The sequence below is a fragment of the Meleagris gallopavo genome, chromosome 1 (assembly GCF_905368555.1).
Source record: "Meleagris gallopavo chromosome 1, MGAL_WU_HG_1.1, whole genome shotgun sequence".
Lineage (NCBI taxonomy): Eukaryota > Metazoa > Chordata > Aves > Galliformes > Phasianidae > Meleagris > Meleagris gallopavo.
Genome location: NC_139404.1, coordinates 154,083,762 through 154,088,101, shown reverse-complemented (window position 1 = coordinate 154,088,101; position 4,340 = coordinate 154,083,762).

Below are 4,340 nucleotides of genomic sequence, written 5' to 3'. Positions count from 1 at the left end.
CAGACACCCATAACACAAGAAACACGCAATTATTGACCACCTGTTCAGTGACTTACCAAGCATCCCCAAGGAATTCCCTGACAGATGCACAGATAGAATGAAATTCCCTGTGGTTGCTTTCAGCTCCCTTAACCATGACACCTTTTTTTTTTTTTTTTTTTTTTTTTTTTTTTTTTTTTTTTTTAAATTTTTTTACTGTCTCTTATCTTGGCCATAGTGCGTGGGATTATTTCATCAAACTTGAACAGTCAAGAGGTTGGCCCTGAGTTGATTGTCATATCTCTTTGTTGACGACAATGAGATTGGATGAATCGCTAAACCTCTGTAAAGAGAAATAGTATGGTAGAGTAGGTGCCTATCTTTTCCCACTGATTACTGAGAGACCCCAAACTAGTTTAGAATAGATACCTAGTATTTATAAGGCTAAATGTTATTAAAATAAATCCTCTCTAATACAACTTCATTTTCTCTAAGAAAATAAAAAGTAGCATTCCCCATAATAAAAATCTGATAAGCACCCAGTATGGAGTTCACTCTTAACTAAGTACATCAAGATTACATACGTGGATCACATAAGAAAAATATGATGACTGCTCCAAAAGTAATGCCTCCCATTTCATTATCTTGGCCCATGACATCAGAGATGGATGGTAGTGGTATGGCAGTAGAGATTAAACTTCCCACCAGTGTTCTGTTACATGTTGCTGCTGTGTGACAGATGGCCGCAGAGGGGCAGTCTGACAGAATGGCATCTGACATGGAAATGAGTATGGAGAAAAGATGTGTCACTGAATTCCTCCATGTGAAAAACATGGCATCCACTGACATTCATTGATGTTTACTGAACATTTATGGAGACCAAACAGTGGATGTGAGCACAGTGAGGTGGTGGGTGGTACATTTCAGCAGTGGTGACAGTGATGTGAAAGACAAGCCACATTCCAGACAGCCATACAGATTTTTGTAAGTGCAGCATGCAGATTCTTGTTCATCACTAGTGAAAATGCATAGATAATGGTAGTGACTGCTGGAAAAAGAGTAGCTGAGAATTTGCTCTATTAAATAGTCTGATTGTGCTCTTTGCACCAGCTGTAGTTTCTGAAAAAATAAAAGGAGGCATTACTTCTGGAGCAACCTACATAGTTCCATGATATGCCTGTTCAGCAAAGGTAAATTAAAACATAATCCCAGCCTTAGAACACTGCACAAAGCTTCTAAATGTAATTTAGTAACATTCTTTCAGCATAGGTTTTGCAAGTAAAACCCTGTTTAGCTCAGGCAGGGCATGTCCTTGTCTCAGTTCTCCTTGTCATCTCACATGCATATTACTGCCTGTACTGTCACATTTTGTGATAACAATAAAGGAATCCACATTCTTTATTGTAACAGAGAGTGGAATTTTCAGTCCACAGAGAATCAGTTCAAATTCAAAGCCCAGACCCCAACTCTTAAGATTGCATAGTCAGTAACCCTTCAATACAAACCACAACATGGCCAGATCACTGAGTTTGAATCCAGGATTTATGGTTCTAGTAAATCAGTCCTATCACAAGTGCCTATGTTCCCTGTCTAACTAAAGGAGAGAAATAGATGATTTTAAAGAGCACAGGAAGGCCACTTTGCATCCGTAGGCATTTTACTCCATACCTGGAGTATGATCCTTGGAATAACAAAAAAACCCAGAATGCTTGATTCAGCCTTCTTCAAGTGAAAATTGTGTCCAGCATATGGTATTGACACAACACTGAAATCTGTTGATAAATTGTGGTGCTTTGGAAAAAGCAAAAGATGCCATAAATGACAACCAAGACACAAAATCAGTACAGAAGCCAGCACAGATTTAAAAAGAGATTACATCTGAATGTTTGGAATGAAAGAGATTTCCAGCTTCAAACAAAAGTAAATATGAACTTCTCATTTTCTTTACCACCCCTCTACATAGACTTTGCATCTTGGACAATTTACAGTTCTTGCTCTATCAAGTGTCTTAGCCAATTCCATATGTCACCTTAGTACTTTCACTGGTATAAAAGAATAGGGTGTGCTCTCCAACAGCAAGATCTTAGAGCACTGGCACAGATGTTACATAAAAGCAAGCACAGCTATTTTGGTCTCGAACACCTGGTGCATCTCCAGATATCCACAACTGACTGCATGGCAGCCAGGTGCAAAATATCAGATACCCACCTGAGGTGTATCACATATAGAAAGCATCTATAGACTGCAGCTGCCACTGTCAACTGTGGCAAACAATATATATTCATACCACCAAAATCAGAATAATAGAGCACAGCACAAAATGTAGGGATGCTGATGCAGTGTTCATAGTGAGTGTAAATACAATGCACTGCAAGACTCATCAGTTTCTTACTGATGAAATCCCCCAGGCTGAATCTTCATATATCAGATCAGTGAAAAACTATGCCAAACACAGAAACCGAGACAGGTTGGCCTTGTCAGGATTTACAAAAGACTCAAGAATGCAGCTCATGTCCAATGCAGCATTGTCTCTGTATGCTCCATTTATTTTTCCTAATACTTTGTACAAAAAAAAAAAAAAAAAAAAAAAAAAAAAAAAAAAGGTTCAGGCAGAGCAATCGTTTTTATGGGTTAAAAAAGTGAATCCTTTCTAACCTACAATTTTTTTTTATCTCATATTGTCTTCAATCTCAGTTTCTCCAGTGTGCAAGGATACTTATCTGTCTTAAATCTCATGCACGCATGCATCATGACTTCTTCATAAAAAGACTGTAGAATGTTGAATAATATGTAAATTTTATGTTGTAATGAATTGGGTCCTAAGATCTTTAAAGGTCAGACACCTGATATAATACATCATGTTCTTTAATATCAACTACAAAATAACTGTAATAAATTTTGCGACTACCATATCCTCACACGCTGTTACCCACAAAGAAGCACCAAAGGAAATGTGTCATTTGTCAAAACACATAGGAAAACTGACATGTGTACAAGTAATATTGAAAGTATTGCTAAGGTTAGGCATAGCTATACAAGTTAGAAGGAAGGTTAACTTTTGAGGGAAGTAACAGATCACCAAACAGCCTGTTGCTTAAATTCCCCAGAAGATTCAAAAAGCCACAAGGCTGTTTCTTTTAAAGTCAACACTCACATCTAATGAAGTGCCTGTGAATTAAAACCATCCTAGCAGAAGCTAGACACATGGCAAATTGAGATTACTCCTGTTGATGTGGAGTAAACAAAACAAGAAGCAGTAACTAGAAAAACAGTTCATACAGACACAAATTAAGTAAAGCCTTTAAGAACACACTTCAGGAACATAAGTTAAAAGAGTTTAAATACTTCATTGAACAGGAAAGTCATTGAAATACGTTTCAATTTAATCTCAAAGCCTTCGACAATGTCTCCTTCAGTATCCTCCTGCAGAAGCTGGCAGCACATGGCTTGGACAGACACACTCTTGGCTGGGTAATGAGCTGGCTGGAGGGCTGGGCCAAGAAAGTAGAGCTCAATGGAGCTAAATCCACTGATGACCAGTCATGAGTGGTGTTTTCCAGGGGTCGGTATTGGGGTCTGTCCTGTTCAATATCTTTATTGATGATCTGGATGAAAGCACTGAGTCTACCCTCAGTAAGTTTGCAGATGACACCAAGTTGGCAGGAAGTATCGATCTGCCTGCGGGTAGGAAGGCCCTACAGAGGGATCTGGACAGGCTGGATTGCTGGGGTGAGTCCAATGGGATGAGGTTCAACAAGACCAAGTGCTGGGTCCTGTGCTTTGGCCAAAACAACAACACTACAGGCTTGGGGCAGAGTGGCTGGAAGTCTGCATAGAGGAAACAGACCTGGGGGTATTGGTCAATTATCAGGTGAACATATGCCGATTTATTCTTTAGCATTAGAATAAACAGTGTGCCCAGGTGGCCAAGAAGATCAATAGCATTCCGGTATGTATCAGAAATAATGCTGGCAGCAGGAGAAGAGAAATAATTGTCCCTCTGTACCCAGCTCTGGTGAGGGCGCACCTTGAGTACTGTGTTCAGTTTTGGGCCCCTCACTACAAGAAAGACATCGAGGCCCTGAAATCTGACCAGAAAAGGGGAACGAAGCTGTGAGGAGTCTGGAGCACAGGCCTTATGAGGAGCGGCTGAAGGAGCTGAGATTGTTCAGTCTGGAGAAGAGGAGGCTCAGGGGAGAGCTCATTGCCCTCTGTATAACTGAAAGGAGGTTGTAGTGAGGTGAGGGTCGGCTTCTTCTCTCGTGTAACAGTGATAGGACTGGAGAGAAAGACGTCAAGTTGCACCAGGGGAGATTCAGGTTGCATATTAAGAAATACTTCTCCAAAAGAGTGGTCAGGTG